This window comes from Euleptes europaea, chromosome 6 (genome assembly GCF_029931775.1).
Source record: "Euleptes europaea isolate rEulEur1 chromosome 6, rEulEur1.hap1, whole genome shotgun sequence".
In the NCBI taxonomy this organism is placed as follows: Eukaryota; Metazoa; Chordata; class Lepidosauria; order Squamata; family Sphaerodactylidae; genus Euleptes; species Euleptes europaea.
Window position 1 is genome coordinate 73,141,975 of NC_079317.1, and position 16,460 is coordinate 73,158,434.

The window sequence follows — 16,460 nt, forward strand, 5'->3', positions numbered from 1 at the left end:
CACCTTTGGGGGGGTCTGTGTTGGAAGGGCTTCAATCCTCCATCTCCTAAATAGGTAGCTGTAAAAATAGAATGGGTAATGGAAGCTTTACTGCACATGTTCTAAACTTCATAGCAAAAACCCAGCAAACTAACCAACCTTAAAAAGAAAACAAACAAACAAAAAACAGAGCACAGGTAGAAATAAGCTGCAGCAACTTAGGGTGAACATCATGGATTTTCATAGCACATTACTGAAGGAACATATTCAAAACAAGAAGCAAATACTAGTTTCATCCCTTGCAAAAATGATAAGATTTGAGGGCCCCTAGGAACCTCGTCACACACTGCAAGGTTAGATTCTACACATCCATATTTGCAACAAGAAAAGTCCTTCTCTCAGAGCAAAGCATGTCGATACATCCATTCAATTTGGTAGAAGCCAACACAACACAGCAGAATCTTTCAAAAGACCCAGTAAGAAACAAATGAAATGTTATGCAGGGTACCCTGTTATGCAGGGTTTGCCCTTATCTGGTACCTGTTACAATTAAAGCTCCCCATATATCACATGTGCTCCTAAACGCATTTGGCCACATGTATGTTTTACATTTCAAAACAACATAGGTATAGGTCTAAAAATATGGGTTTGGATCCCTCAAATCAGTCTGTTAGTGACAGTACTTTCATCTGGCACAAAGAGCCTTTCATCAATGCAAGACATGTTAAGTCACAAATGAATGCCATTTATTGATTTAATTCAATTTATACCCCGCCCTCAATTCCTGGCCAAAACCAGGCTCAGGGTGGCTAACAACATATAAAACCATACAAATTCATTTGAATACAATAAAAACAATCTCAATAAAACCCCAAACAAATTCAAAAAGATTAAAACCAGTTAATTAACAATAGATGGCTCTAACTCTTAAGGTCACTGTGACCCGGCAGCCAGAGCCCCATCTCCGTCAATGGTACAACCACAGTAAAAAAAGAAGGGGGGGGGGAGGCCAGCACAGATATAAAATCATGGCCTCAACCATAGTCTTAGAAAACAATTAACAGTTTTAAAAGCATGCAGCACAGGTTTTCCTAAGGCATCTAGGAAACATTTCAGGCCCATTTTATATTTACTCACATCCACATGTATGCACGTACATATATAGCTGCCTAAATCTAGCTCATTCTCCGACTGGCAGTAACCAGCCAGAGTCACAGCAGAGAAGTGTCTTTCTCTACCTGCCATCCAAGTGGAGATTAGGAAATCAGTACAGGAGCTAAATTCACTTAAAGTGCAAAAATAGACTTTTATGTGTTACTAAACCTAAACTAATACAACAATGTACTCACATACTCATATAACATGTACCACAATAAACCCAACAACATGTGAGACATACAGTGTGACAACAATACACCATAAAGGTGACTGGTTTGAAGGAAATATAGCAGAAATATTTAAAATGTCTCTAGAAGAGTTCATACATCTTCAATTTTGCTTCTTTCTTTTGTAGGTTTATGTAGGAGAAATCAAGTTCCCAAAGAGGAAAATTCACAAGGAGGATACGGCTGTTTCAAATTCTTTTTTTCATCAGTCCTTCCTGTTTTAAAAAGTACATATTTGCAATTTTTCACATTTAATATAAAATTTCTCCATTAAAATTGAAGGTGTATGAACTCTTCTAGAGATATTTTAAATATTTCTGCTATATTTCCTTCAAACCAGTCACCTTTATGGTGTATTGTTGTCACACTGTATGTCTCACATGTTGTTGGGTTTATTGTGTGTTGTACATGTTATATGAGTATGTGAGTACATTGTTGTATTAGTTTAAGTTTAGTAGCACAAAAGTCTATTTTTGCACTTTAAGTGAATTTCGCTCCTGTACTGATTTTCTAATCTTCTTGATACTAGTACAGTGGTGTCTATCTTTTTTCCATCCAAGTAGAGATGGCAGGAATTTTATCTAGGAGTTTCTACATGCAAAGGATGTGCTCTACCAGTAAGCTGTGGCCTCTCCTCCTTTTCTGGATGTGCATTGGTTCACTTCTTGAAATGCATGAACTATGTTGTGAATGCTGAATATTCTTTTTGAAGCTAAGCCTGTTATTGTGTGAGTTCCTGCTTGTCATGGCTTCTGTTATTTCTCTTGCTAATTTGCTGCTGTCTAGAGTCTCTGACCTGGATGGCCCAGGCTAGCCTGATCTCATTAGATCTCAGAAGCTAAACAGTGTTGGCTCTGGTTAGTATTTTGAATGAAGACCACCAAGGAAGTCTAGGGTTGCTACTCAGTGGCAGCCAATGGCAGACCACCTCTGTTTGTCTCTTGCCTTGAAAACCCTATGGTTTGGCTGTGACTTGATGGCACTCTACCACCAAAGTTTCCAGAAAAGTCCCAATATTAATTATTGACATCAAAAGAAACAATTGCTAGGGCACCTTTAAGACTACCAAATATATGGCAGCTTTTCAGATAACAGTTTATTTATAGCCTATGTTTCTTTCATTAAGGAATACAAGGAACCTTACAAGGAGCTCTCAGGAGGTCTTCAATCAAGGCACTGACATTCAGCCAGGCTACTGCATTCTCTGTCCTCTTCTATATACAATATAGCAGCTATATGAGATTTTTCTAACAAGAACAGAGCACTAGCTCTTTAAAAATTGTGGGTTTTGAGGTCTTCTTGAGATGTTCCTTCTCCATATTCTTTCTGTCCTTTTGTTTAAACACATATTCCTAGATGCTTAACTAGTCACCCTAAATAGACTTCTTTGGTTCAGAGGTAGAGCAAAGTTAGTGGTTTTGAATGACAACTCATTCCTGAGCTGTTGGCGGGTGGTGATGGCGGGGAGGAGGCGCCGCTGTGGCACCTCCTAACCTGTTTCCTGGGTGCCAAAAGCTCGAGAAAAGCCTTTTAAAGGCTTTTAAAATTTTAAACGGGGCTTTTTGCCCCATAGAGAACATCGAGGCTGCGCCTGCTAAAAAGCAGGTGCAGCACTACCGTTCTTGCCACCAGCATGCTGGGCTGAAAGGGCACACCCTGGGAATACCCATGGGGATGCCAGAACACCTCCCAGAACACCGGTGCAGGACTTTACGCTGGTGGGATGCCGGTGGAAGGCCCCGTCGGTGTCCCGGGGTGGCGCTGCCGTGGCATCACTGGGAGACTGGCGTCCAGGCCTCTCCACTGGCGTTGAGGCCACTTACGGTGGCGTAAGTAGCCTGGACACTGGTGTGGGGGGGCCCACACCGGCACAGCCCCTTCCTGGCCTCCTGAGGACTTTCGTCTTCAGAAGTCAGGAATGCACTGTGAATCATTATATACTTGGAACAAGGCAATATCTGCATCGCTTACCAAACACTGGAGTGTAAAGATGTTGTTTGCAACTTTGTCCCCTTGTCAATATTTATGGTGCTAATAGGTAAAAGACAACAGTTCTGGAAGGCTGCTCTCCTACACTGTTAAACGCTCTAAAACTGCACAACCTTCTTTGACTATGATGATTTCTCCTCCCAGATAAGAGAAATCCACTTTCAGTTCACTTCAACAGAGCTCATAACCCTCCCTTGTGAAGAATGACTTGGCAATGCCATCTATTTCACAAGACCCATCTCAGTCAGCTATGTTATCACCATCTGTCCCTTTTTTAAATTACAATTTCACAAAAGAATCTTGGTACTTTTCTTATTTCATATAGGATATGATTGTTGGGTTCTCTCAGGATTCATGCCTGGAAGGGACCCTCCTACAGAACAATTTTGTAGACCATGATTGCTTGAGTCTCTAATGAGTCATGGTCAAATTTGGATATGGTGAGAGTAGTGGAAGTTAAATTCCCTACCTGAGAATTACTTGAGATGGCAATTGTGTTTTGTAGGACGGAAGAAGTTTGCTGTGTATGTGAAATGTATTCTTTATGATCTCATTCTGTGATAGCACCAGGCCTGCTTCCATCTGTGCTGTAGTCTCCTACCTTGGCTAGCACTTCTAGTAAATCACAGAACCCGCTCCTGAGAAATATGCTCCTAATATAAAAATACCCCATAGGTGTATTGTGATATATTTGCCCGACCAGCTCTAATGGTATGAAATTGCCCTAAAGAATGTAAAATGAGTAATGCCTGGTACACCTAGCTGAGAGGTAAAGATAAATCTCATATGTTTTTAGGGCCCAGCTTCCCTCAGAGACTTCATTTGAACATGCAGGTGCAATAAGAACTCAGCCGATACGCCAAGCAGCTGCTGCATCAGGGCCGCCACAGTCCCCATGAATCATTAGGCTGGCTATTTCAGCCCCTCTTGAAATCTCTGGAGTAGCTCTCATAATGAGGTCATTGGTTTCCCTTTTTCCTTTCAGTGCAAAACAATGTAGCATCCATTTCTACCCCATTGTGGTTGCTAAACAGAAGTACTGAAGAATCCAAGATTAAGGTGCACAGCCATTCCATTTACTTGGTTGTCAATATTCCGTTCCTAATTTGTCAGCTAAATGCTTCTCGTTGGCTGCCTGACAGCATTTCAACAAGAGAAATTTGTCCATTTCAATATTTTTGCCACCTTTGATTTCCTCAGAATGGTCAGTCTAGCCCAGAAAAATAGTGAGCATCAATTTGCTCAGTCCCCTCTTTCCTCCTTTCTTCTTTCTGCCCTCAAAGCTATTTTCTGTTCCTTTGGGATAATACTGTGAGGAGAACAGAGGCAAAACAATTCTCTTCAGGCCAATATGGCTGTGACCAGAACACACATGTCGGTAATGACTGGGAAGTGGTTTGTGGCTTCATTATATTGTCATTTGTAGTGGCTAGTATACACATTCTGTGAAGCTGAATGGAGTCCATTGCCGCCAGTACTGGAAAGGATGCCAAGGAAAGGATTAAGTTAAGACAGTGAATTTGAATTGCCTTTTTACCTATAACGGCTGGTTCATCTGGGCAGCTTTTCAAACACATTGGTGAAACGCATTCTGTTGTGGCAGTCTCTGTTTCTAAAATGTCAGGAACATGAATATATTAATCTATAATATTTGCTATCATCCCTGGTACGTAAAAGTATTTTAGAAAAACTGAAATGAGCCTCAACTGGAAAATGCAGCTGTCATCATCTTCTACCTGCACACCACTATAATTTTTTGAGGTATGTATTAAAACCTAGAATAGCTCAGTTTGCCACACCATTGCTGAAAATTAATTACTTCACATTGCAGCTGTAGTACTATATGCATTAATGGTATAGCCATGGATGAACAATTGGTGGCCAGTGGGATACATCTAGTACTCACAGCAATTTTATCAGTATCTTGCTGACCCTACTAAATTTAATTGGAGCCCTGAAAGAAAATTAAAGTTCTATAAATGTTTTTAGAGAGTTTGCTTATCCCTTAGGAGGTATGGGTTGTTTGAACCTTGGTTGTGTGAGCCTTTGGGAATACAAATAAAAACATAAGAAGAGCCTGCTGGATCAGACCAGTGGTTCATCTAGTCTTGCATCCTGCCTCACCCAAGGACAACCAGCTGCCCTGGTAGGTGAACAAAAGTATAAATGTTGAGTCCCTCCTCTGCTGCTGCCTCCCAGCACTGGTATTCAGAGCTTTGTTGTCTCTGGATATGGAGGCTCCCTTCAGATGCCATGGTTAGTAGCCACTGGTGGACCTTTCCTCCATGAATCTATATAATCCCCATTTAAAGCTATCGGTGCTTGTGGCCATTGTTACCTCTCCTGGCAGTGAATTCCATAGTTTAATTATTCATTGAGTAAAGAAGTATTTCCTTTTGTCTGTTCCCAGCCTATTTCATTGAGTGCACCCTAGTTCTAGTATTATAGGAATGACCTATGTGTGTATGTGCATGCGTGCAAAGTGCTGTCAAGTTGCAGCTGACTTATGGCAACCCATTAGGGTTTTCAAGGCAAGAGACTACCAGAGGTGGTTTGCCATTGCCTTCTTCTGCATAATGACCCTGATATTCCCTATTGGTCTCCCATCCAAGTATTAACCAGGGCTGTTCCTGCTTAGTGTCTGAGATCTGATGAGATCAGACTAGCCTGAGCCATCCAGGTCACTTACCCACGTTGAATGTCATTTTCCACATAGTTGCCCATTCACCCAATTTGCTGAGATCCTCCTGTAGCTCTTCCCAATCCTGCTTGGTTTTTACCATTCTGAATAATTTGGTCTTTACTGGCATGTATCCTATCGCTCTTCTCAGCAAAGTTTGAAAAGTCACTCCCACTGGATGAAGGCTTCTTATGCTGGAAGAAATATTTTAGGTAGAGGGACCGGATGCAAGCTGCTAATTCTGTTCTAAGTGATCTATTTCTACCTCTGGAACAGATGGGAAAACTAGAACATTTTTGTTTCCAATAGGCCACATGTTATACAAGAGCAGAAGAGTATTCCATTCTGTAGAAATCCAAGATGATAAAAACTTTCCTAAATAATATCTGTTGGAGTAAGGTGACTCAGCATACCATGACTCTGGTGGGCACTACACTGCTCTAGATGTGTATATGCATTATCTTATTAATTAATGGGATGCCTCTCTTTATCTAACCTAGGAGCTTCTCTCTGACTTATCCTCTTCCCGTGTCCTTTGTGCTCTCTCTTTCTCACCTTGTGGACCTGCAAGGAGCAGGATACATCTTCAGGTCTCTCCTGTGAAAGCCATTTCATCTTACCTGCACACACGTGCTACCAGATTAGCTGGTCGATTGGGGTAGGGAACAGTATTCTTTAGATTAGGGTCGAAAACGCATGGTCATTTTGTCCTGTGATTCTTCCGCAAATGTAGCGAATCTCTGCAGGCAAAATGCATGGTCATCTCCAGCCTGTGGGATCAACCCACCTCCTTCCTAAACTTCCTCAGGTTATCCCATCCCTGCTTTTTCCAGATTTAAAATTAGGAATTGCAGCAGTTGCAATTGCTTGCCCACGTGTTTCAAAACTCAGGTTGACTCTCTCTCTCTCCCCCTCTCAATCCCGAAACCTCCTCCGCCTCCCCCCTCTCCGCTCTTTGCGGCAGCCACCCAGCAATCCTAATGGTGCAATCCGAAAGAAAAAACAAAACACTTTACTGGGATTTCTGTTGAAGAGATATGTGGACCTGCACAAACTTGGCCTCAGTCAGGGAACTTTCCCGCCCAGCCACAACCAAGTGCTGGTGAAAGTGGAAAGCAGAAACCCGGTGTTGTGTTTACTCTCCCCACCATCTGACGATCCTTCTCAACGGGCACTTCTGTCCCACCTGGGGAGACCGGGGGAGGGACGGAAGCAGCCACGTCATGGCCGCCTTCTTCCTTCCTCTATTCCCTCCTTCCGTTGGTCAGTCCTGGAGCTGCCCAGCGCTGCAACAAGATGCTCCCCCGTTTCCTTAAAGGTAAGCCCTGCTGGTGCCTCACACCAGGGATGGGAGGAAGAAATGAGCCTGGCTGCCACCAGGAGAAGCCCCCCTCCCGGGAGTTCACCAAGCGTTAGGCTTTTCAATAGCAGAATATAAAAACATGAGACATGAGAGCAAGTATCGCAAGACAAAATGGCCATGCGTTAACGGCCTAGGTCTTCTCTGTCCTGTCAACAGCAAGATGGATGTGAATTGGATCTACATCAATAAATGTACGTTTTACCTTTTTGTGATATACTAGCGTCAAGTTGTGATATACTAGCACATGATACCACACATTCCTGACTATTCAACTTTGCTACATCAACAAATGCATCTCCCCTACAATATGAACAAAATATTGTGATGATACAGCTGTGAATGACAACATTTTTATCAGAGCAACAAAGGGAATGCATCCTTGTGAAACATTCTTGGCTATAGTGGAAAGAATGGGCTCGAGTTCAAAAGCAGGGATGGTCCAAGGCATGTATGTGAAAATATTATTTGGCAGTTCAAGTTCCATTATGCTCTGCACTGTATTGCAGCAACATGTTATCAGAGGAAGAAAAAAAGATATTGTATTGCAGCTACAGCACTCTTGAAGGAGCATGTTGTATTATTTTTAACAAAAGAAAGAAGAATTCATTATCTAGGAAAAAATTTGAGGGAGATACTGAGAATGGAATAGGATACAGCATCCCCATTTTAGATTAATCAATCACAGCCCAGGGGTGGACCTTTCAATAAATGAGGACCGAAGCAGAAATGTTCATAGAGTCGTTTAAAGTAAAGTGGTTTATTATATTGGCTCTGCTGATATGAAAGTATGTAAGTTGCTTAACCCCTATTAACTTATTAGAGTATAAAATCAGAAAAGAGCAATAAACACAGCATGAAAAGAAGATTTTATTACTCTTGTTCCTGTGTTTCTGATGGTATTTAAAACATGGTAGGTATATAACCCCTGGCTCCTTGCTACAGCAAACAATAAAAATCTTGGACAATGAAAATTAATTATTGACTTGGTTATGGTGGTTCTCTCCGATTCTTTGTAGCGGTCTATCAGAGGTGTGGCATGCCAGCTTCTTATGACGCTTCTGAAATAATTTTGTCTGATGGCTGTGAAGTTGCAAAGCCTTATTACAAATGAGGAAGAAAAATCTTTCCAGCCAATGACTCTCATTGAAAAGATGCTCTAAATCAAAGCCAAAACTTGACAGCTAAGCAGACAGTGGGATTGCTGTGTTCACAGAATTCACTGAGAGATACTCAAAAGTACAAATGGCTTATAATACAGACAGGGATGATAGCTTGTGTGAAGGCCAGTGTACATGTGTACACCAGTTTGGAAATCTTATCGCCAGTTCAGGTAAGCAATGGATGTATTTGATTCTTATCACTTGATTACAGGATCACTTGTCACTGAATCTGTGAACTGACATCATTGAAAAATCATTGCTTTTAGCTCATATGAGATGAACTGACCGTGTGATCCTATGCAGAATTATTCCAGTCAATGTCCACTGAAACCAATGAGCTTAGATTGGGCTAATTTGGCATAGCAATAAAAGTTGTAGTTGTGATGTTTAATCTGTGATGGCTCATTGACACAAGAACCAGTAGCATTCAAGGGATTAAAAGTTTATTTGTTGGTTTATTTTGATTCATTTAGACCCCAGCTTTCTCCCAAATGGGGACCCAAAATGGCGTTCATCATTCTCCTCTCCTCTATTTTATCCACACAACAACCCTATGAGGTAGGTTAGTCTGAGAGAGTGCGACTGGCCCAAGGTCACCCAGTGAGCTTCCAAGACACAAGTGGGAATTTGAACCTGGGTCTCCCAGATACTAGTCTGATGCTCTTAACCACTACACCACTAGATATATAATATATACATTGTATACACATATGTACCCCTTTCTGGAAATTATCCTCATTAAAAGGTGCAAGTACTAGACTAAAATGATTTAATGTTGTAATTTGCTGAATAATAATTTTTTTTCTTGCTTTAAATGACTGGCAAATGTCAATGAAAACTCTAGGGTGTAACCATTATTCATAAATGGAAGTAGATATATTCTGCTTGTCTTAGGGTTTTGGAACTGTCCTTAGATTCATCCATCAGAAATAGCGATAAACCTGTGTGGGTATATGGAACATGCTTCATTGTTACTGAGTAAGAGCACTTACTAGACTGCCTCTGTTCAACTTTTTTTTTAGCTTTTGTTTTAAACAAACTCCCATCTGTAAATCAAGGTAACTACATTTGAAATACTTTGGTGTTTGATTATTTGGTTCTTCATTAATAATCGGGGACAAGCATAATAGGAAATATCCAGCAGAGATCTTACTGCCCATCCAATCCCTCACAAATCCATCCATATGGCCTGTAGGAATATTATTGAATTTTATGACAACTCTAGTTCCATTCAAAAGCTGAAGTTTGCTTTTATGCCTTACATCAGGCCAATGGTCCATCCAGCTCCAGCAGCAGTTATCCAGGGTCTCAGGCAGAATAAAAGTCTTTCTAAGCAATAGGAACCTTTGATCCCTTCACTGGAACATAAACTGAGCCTGAGACTTTCCAGGGATAGCATTTCAAGGGGTATTTAGAAGGGAATTAGACAATTTCACTCCTAGCCATAATGTTTAGAGGGAACTTCCATATACCTAATACCTAGAGGTAGCAAACCAAGCTAGGAGGAAACATCAGTGCTTCTATGTCCTGTTTGTTGGCCACACAGGGCAACTGGTTGGCTACAGTGTGACACAAGAGTGCTGACCTAGATAGACCACTAGGGGTGTGACCAATTTTCCCCCTGGTATTTTTTTTTAAGTTTGGGTTTATTAGACCTGGACATTAAAAAACAAACAAATCAAAAAGCCAAATAATTTGGCTTTTCCTGGATTTGGGGGGGGGAATTTGGGTTAATAAACCCCTAAAAATATGGTGCAGAGCTGAAGCAAAACTGAAGATGAGGCTGACTGGGACCCCCAGCCAGCTCTACTTTCAGTCCTTTGCTGCCACATCCTACCTTCACGTGGAGTTTGATGTGGCGGGACACAGAACTGAAGGCTGGGCTTGCTGCCAATGTGTATTGGATCCTTTTTGTTCTAAATCCTGAATCCATCCCGAATGTCACTAAGGTTTTTCCATTTATTGCCTTTTTTGCATTACTTCCAGCAAACTTGCATTTATCTCTAGATTGTAAGTGACTTATACACTAATTGCATTTTGAAAATTATAGACTAAAAATACATTTAAATGTGCTAAAATGAAGGGCTGTTAGCAAAAAGCATACTATGTAACGGTTTAAAAATAATTGTTAAAAAGCCAGTTTAACACAATCTCAATCATCTTTCTCTTTATAGTACAAGATAATATTTGTGTATTATATTTTTCTTTACAATTTTGAAATCCGAATGCATTTTTTAACCTGGACTTGCAATTCACTGCAGAATTAAAAAAAATGCAGACCACTTTTGCAGTATCCATAGCACTAACTGGGATGCAGATAAATGTATGAAGAAATCTGATTATATATTTATATGCTTTTATGTGGGAGGTCATCTAGAGTTTATCACATAACCTTTTCACAGAAAGCAGACCAAATGCCAATGCATTATCCAAAGCAGGTAAAGAAATTAAATGAGTTTTGGTACATCCTGGGAATATTCCTGAGGATATTTCATGAGAAATAAACTTTTCTGAACCACTCTGCTGCTGTAATTCAGTCTGTACAAGACAATATATAGAGGTCCTTTAAATCTCTTTACATTCTGCTTTTCCTTATAGATAGAACACTACTTCCTGTTTCCTAATAGCTAACTCAGCATAATCAAGAAGTTGGGATGGTTGTATTGACCTTTAGATTTGTTCCTGACATGTCCTTTAGACGTATCTCCAGCCACTGATTGCAAAGGGCTGTGGACTGCATCTAGATGACTTAATCACATCACCAGGGCCAATAGTGTAGATATCGCCCAAGAAATTGGTCCACTGTTGGAATGGGAATACCGATTCTATGATTCAATCCACACAATGGACCCCTGCCTACATCTTTCGGATGCTTCTGGAAAAGCAGCTCTCACATGGCAGGTAATAAATCTAAAGGACACCTACTTTAGTTGTTTGGTGGCAAATGAACATCACTGAATTTCCATTATTATCTTAGATCCTAGTGTTTTAATTTAACAGCAATGCACATGAAGCTGTGTGACTTTTTTGTTTTGTTGTATGCTAGCGAGACTGTCACTCACCCTGTCTTACTTCAAGAAGCTATTGTTTTATTTTTGTAGATAATTTTGCTTGTTCTGCCCATAGTCTGAGGTTGGAGAGACGTAACCAAGAGCCAGCACATTGAGCTGGGATGAAAATAGCCCATAACTTTGGGATAATCAACTTCCAGCTGACCTTTTGCATGGTATTGCCCAGTCCAATTGGTAGATAAATGGACAGCCAGCCCACCCACTAAGCTAACTGCATCGAGCCAATCTAATGGGTAAAACCATGGGAGGGAAAATAAAGCAAGAAAGAAGACAACGTGGATAGTACCTGCTGTCCTAGCCATTGCCCTGTGAATGCAGCTGTTATATATCTTACTTACAGGATTAGTTTGTACACCTCTTAGGATGCCCCCAGAGATTCTGTGTTGTGTCTCAAATCCTTACTCTGTATAAGCTCAGAACCCAACCTGAAACCAAAGGACCAGCCAAGACAGACAAAATACAAAAGCATGCTCAAACAAGAATGAAGAAGGGGACTGGAAGAAGGGAATTGGGGGGGGATTTGTTTAATTGGTCAAAGCATCTTTGGTCCATAGTAAGACAAGTGAAAAAATGAAGGGAGAATGGTTAAGTGAATGGGCATGTATCCATATTAAGGCCTTCCATTTTGCAGTCCAGGGATAGACCTCTCTCAACTGTACCCCTCCCCTGATGCCTGCCACACTCTGTTGTTGGCTAGTTGGGACCCCTTGGCTTTTCCTCTCCCCGTATGCCAGCCATAACAGTTATCTTCTTGGCAATGGGGATCTGATCTTCTCTTTAGCATAAGATAACCAGATGAAAGTAGTATGGGATTCATATTAAAAGTAGCCATTAATGAGTTGCGAGATATTGATTCATAAATGTCACTTTGCAGGAGCCAGCATGGTGTAGTGGTTAATGTGCCATACTTGCCACAGGAAGGCCAGAATTGAAATCCCCACTCCGCTATGAAGCTAACTGGGTTATCATGAGCTTGCCCCTGTCACCTTAATCTAGGCATAAAAAGTGGGATTACATTCCTCAAGAAACAGGGCTCTGGTTATGGGCTCCATATTCAAACCGAAGTCTCCAAAATTAGCATCACTGTCTTGCAAGATAAAACATCACTGTGAACTGTATGTTGCATATGTGTGTGTGCACTTGATGCCCTACAATGATATTCACTACATCCTACCCAAAGTGTAGCTTTCTTTTGTATATATTTTCGATTACTGTCAAAATCTCTGTGATGATGAGAGAATAGGCAAGGAAACGGGGGTGAACAAGGGAACAGAATTTGGATGAAAACAAATATTGTTTCTTAGCCAATGGTTGCAAATTGTGCTTCATGCTAATTAGCATGAAAAGTGCCTTTTGGCTATTTCTCTTGTCATAATGACCTTAGAAATATTTCTGATTTTTAACCATGGCAATAAATTTGATGCACTGCCTGTCATGACCTCCACATGGCTTTTTTATTCCGACCATTTACAGAAGGCCAGAAATTAAATACCAAAGTCACCTAGAAGAAAAAAAAAATGCACTGCAGGACATTGTTAACACTTTAAACCTGAATGCAGCGCAGCGACTGGACACCTCTGTCGATGGAGAGCAGGGTCTGTTTCATCCTTACAAAGATTCAGCAACATTTTATAGGATGGTCTCAGGATATATGTAGGTGTAAGGTATCAATCGCCGCTTAAAGAATATGAAACAGAACTAGTCCTTCCGAGGTTCTGAGAAATCTTCAAAAGGTCAAGGGCTTTGCTGAGGCTGGCTGTGCGCCTAATGAAAAGTCTGACAGTGTCTACGGGGTGCGGTAATTTATAGTGAAAATTAGCTGAACTCAATGAAATTGACATTTTACCTGCTTTGGTCCCTGCCATGGAATAAGAAACCACGTGGAAGCCATGAGGCATACAGAAGACTAGGAGAGGCTTTGGAATAAAGAGAACCAAGGGAGAGTAGTGGGCTTTGCCTTTGATCAGACGTTATTGCTGACCCAGGGTTAATTAAAAGGAACGTCGCTATTCAATAAATTCAAACATTTTTTAAAAGTTAACATTTTATTAACACACAACTTTATTAAACAACAACATTATAAACATTTAATTGTAGGAATTAGATTGATTTTGGAATAAATTGGCCACAGCTTGGAATTGGCAAACAGCTGCGACCCTCGTGGTGCAGCATGCGTGATGTGTCAAGTGCCCAGGCCGTGTCCACCACGGCCATGAAGTAACCACTGCCCACAGGGCTCCCGCTGTGGGCAACTGGGATGGCAGTACCAGGATGACACCAGGACGAACACCACTGGGTGTTATCCCCCACCACTTGGGAAGAGGCGGACACCTGCCCTGCCGCCAGGGCATGTCCCTGAAGCCTCTCCCAAAACCCTTGGGATAGGGTTCCCAAAACCAGGGAAGCGACCAATTCCTATGGAGCTTCCCCCCCCAAAATGACACATCCACATGCTAAACCGCCCCAAGCTGTGACTATAAGCCAATAAACCTTAGGGAGGGTGGGTGGGTTCACAAAGAAAACGGAGTGAGCTGTGGGCGGGCCCGTCCCCCTGTTATATACTGAGGGGCGAGGCTAGCCACGCCCCCACCCAGCTCCCGCCTTCCGCCCTCATTGGCTGGAGCCCTTCCTTGCCCCAGCCAATGAGGAGGCTGTATCCGGGCAAATCGGGTCCGGCACGAGCCTCCGTGCGCGCGCAAACGCACATGTTGGCCGGCCGGACCCGATTTCCCTCCCCCTCTGCTGCGATCGCTCCTTCCTCCCCCCGGGGCAGCAAAGATGGCTCCCGGTAAGGCGGGAACCCTATCTTACTGAATTCAGGGGAAAGAGCCCAACACAAGTTGAATAGCGTGTGGGTTTCAATTATTACTAATTATCTAACAAGAGATTGCAAATGAGATAGTAGATTTAAGTTTAAGCACTGAGTTAGTATAAGGTATATAACTGTGGGAATGATCAAGCAGTATATATTTAATGTGACAGTAACTATAGTTAAATTCAGATAAGGGGAAAAAATTGGCTATGCCCACCCAGGGAAAACTTGTTATTAACTAGTTGTCGATTTCATGTCTGTAACATATTGTTTAAGCATTGTCTATGTGTCGTCATTTTGTATTGTATGTTTGATTATGAAATTGGAAAATAAAATAGGCTATTTAAAAAGTTGAATAGTGTGGAAGTAGGAGCAAGCTGCACTCTCAGCGGTTCTTGTGGTCAACTGACAGCCCATTCCTGAGCCTTCAGCAGCCGGAGGTGGCATGGCCGAGGAGCTGCCATGGTACCTCCAAAACCGTCACCCAGCCGCCAAAAGGCTTTAAAAAACCTTTTGAAGTTTTTTTTTAATTTTGCCCCATTGAAACAGTGAGTGTCATCAGTCAGCCTGCAGAGACTTCCTCTGATGAAGAAGAAATAGAAGCAGGAACAGAGAGACACCCTCAGGCAGAAGTCCCACAGGAACAACCACAGGGCCTACAGCCTGCCAGAATAGAGGATCAGCCAAAGTCAGGGGATGACTCACCATGCCGGCAGCCTGCCAGCTCAAGGACTCCAGTTGGACCTGACACTTTGCAACATGCAGTGTCTCCAGAGGCCTTGCCAAGGCCACTGGAACCGAGAAGAAAACAGGTCCGTCTGGCAATGCAGCAGAGATGGCAGAGTGCTAGACTGAAGGCTTTACAGAGGAACCTCCTCAGTAGCAGTCATGAGGAAGAGCAGAGCTGAAGCACCACCTGTGAACTCAGCCTGATCAGCATCAGCTGGCTCTGCTACAGCAGCAGGAGAAGGGATTTAAGCCATCAGTTAGGTTTGGCTGTTGTGCAAGCAACTTGTCACCAAACTGGCCTTGTTTCCCTGCTATACTTTGGATTCCTGGTATCCTGACTTCTTGGACTCATTCTGTTTAACCTGGATGAGTTATTAATGCTAGAGGGAGAAGCAGCTTTTTATAATCAAATAACGACTCTTAGATCACGAATATCAGAAAATATGCCCACTCTCTCCGCCAGTATGTTCCCCACTTAAAATGGGTTTGTCAATATTACCTGGAAAGATGCAGCAATACTTTAGAACACTTGAGGAACCTCTTCAATGGAGAGCATTTATGCTAGCTCAACTCAATTCCTTTCCAGCTAAGGTTTTATACAGGAGATTTACTAAGACTCCCTTTAACAAGAGGGTATGTCCATGTGGAACTGGCCAGCCAGATGCCCTACATCACATTATCTTAGATTGTCATTTACATGAAGAACCCCGTAAAAATATTATATTACCCTTAACCAGCAAATGGATTGCCCCTTATAGAACATCCACTTGCCAATTCTTGCTGAATGACATTACAACTGATGTTACAGTGAAGTTGGCGGAGTTTTGGGCAGAAATTGTTAAGGTTAAGATTCAAACTCAATATCTAGATGTGTATTATCTGTTTATCTTTGACCTTGTGACCATCAATATTATGCCAATAAAGGTTATCTGACTGACTCTGACTAACGCCTCGGACTGCCCTTGCCTGTACTGAGATCTTGGACTCTGCCTGAACTGTGAATGACCTTGGACTGTTCTCCAGACTACGCTTCCAGCCCTCTCTCCTTGCCTGCAACATGACAGCAAGGCTGAACGCTGCTCTTTCTGTCAGTGTACCTGGGCCGAAAGGGGTCAGAAAGCTGCCTACTGGCAGCTCCGCCCCCTGGCACGCCCCAGGAATACCCCCCTGGGGTGTCAGCATGGGGCTTTGCACTTGGATGGTGCTGCTGCGGCAGCACCAGGAGGATGGTGTCTGGGTCCCCCTGCCAGCGTCTGTGCCACTCTGGACGGCATAAGTGGCACGGGTGCTGG